The sequence below is a fragment of the Bos indicus x Bos taurus genome, chromosome 12 (assembly GCF_003369695.1).
Source record: "Bos indicus x Bos taurus breed Angus x Brahman F1 hybrid chromosome 12, Bos_hybrid_MaternalHap_v2.0, whole genome shotgun sequence".
NCBI classification, from domain to species: domain Eukaryota; kingdom Metazoa; phylum Chordata; class Mammalia; order Artiodactyla; family Bovidae; genus Bos; species Bos indicus x Bos taurus.
Window position 1 is genome coordinate 30093675 of NC_040087.1, and position 1275 is coordinate 30094949.

The following is a 1275-nucleotide window of genomic DNA, read 5'->3' on the forward strand; positions in this document are numbered from 1 at the left end:
GGCTACTTTGGCAAGATCAAAACACCAACCAACCAGCCAAACACAACCCCAAACAAACCTTTAAACTTTTCTGTCTACCTCTGGTAGCTACTGCAAAGCACATTCCCACATCTGAGGGGCAGACTTAAACTCTAAGGATGACTTGGGAATGCACTCCCACACCCCACCACCTCCTTTTTTTAAAAATATCTTTTATTTTACTTATTTATTTGTCTTAGTTGCAGCATATGAACTGTTAGTTGTGGCATGTGGGATCTAGTTCCCTGACCAGGGATTGAACCTGGGCCCCTTGCATTGGAAGCCAGAGTCTTAGCCACTGGACCATGAGGGAAGCCCCTCTCCACCTCCTCCTGTTTTCCATGAAGACCAGCTGGCCAGCTGCCTGCAGCACCTTAATCACCTCTTTAAGATGCATCCATGGCAAAGCCCATTTCTCATTTTCTTACTTCTGTGGGGTTTTGTGTTTAGCATGGTGTTCGCATCAAGAAGAAATGAACACTTAAGTTTTGCCTGCTGACCTTTAAGACAATTCCTCCTTGACGAAGTCTTAGTCTCTCTGTGGCTAGAATTCTAGCCAGGCCGACTTCAGATTAAGCATGTCTGTGAAGTGGTGGAAGGTGCTTCCAACTGGCTCATCAGACAACGGTGTGTCATCAAAGGACTCATGCTCGGGGACAGGCGCTCCAGCCCAGAGTACACATGTACATGTCCCGCCAGCAAGAGACCTCGCCTGGCATGAGTATGCATGTTTTAGAGAAGGAGCAACAGGTGAGAAGGACAAAAGACAAAGCCAGGGTCCCCTCCCAAAGCCTGTAATGACACGTAGCCAAAGCCTCCTTTAGGAGTGCTCACTTTTCGAGGTGAAATTGCATCTGAAAACACGTTTTGCCATGAGAACACGGAGTTCTCTTTCTGGCAGCATCAACAATAAGACATCTTTATGTTGACTACAGTTTCTTTCCAGAGACATCAGAAAAGAACAGGATTTGCCTCATGGGTCTAAAAAGGACACCTGTGTCCTTTCTTAAAACCTTCCACTGTGTCGTTCCTACTTTTGGTTCTGAATTCTAGGAAGTCGGATCTGTGTGTCCCTGAGCCAAGAAGACAGAGTGCCCTGGGTCTTTCACATGGCAGCTACATTTCACAAAAGATGAGTGCTTCTTACCTGGTTTTTCCTGTGGCATTTAAAAATTCTGCACTGGACTTTGTCATATCTATTTTTTTCTACTCTCAAGGCAGCGCCACGAGCTAATGGGAGGGAGAAACATTAACTTC

General features: G+C 46.0%; 1 non-coding gene across 1 annotated transcript; it reads right to left on the reverse strand.

Annotated features, from left to right (window-relative positions):
• Positions 1–259: 259 nt before the first annotated feature.
• On the reverse strand, positions 260–331 carry TRNAW-CCA. The gene has a single exon. It is a non-coding gene; the product is annotated as a tRNA-Trp (tRNA).
• Between the last annotated feature and the right edge of the window lie 944 nt (positions 332–1275).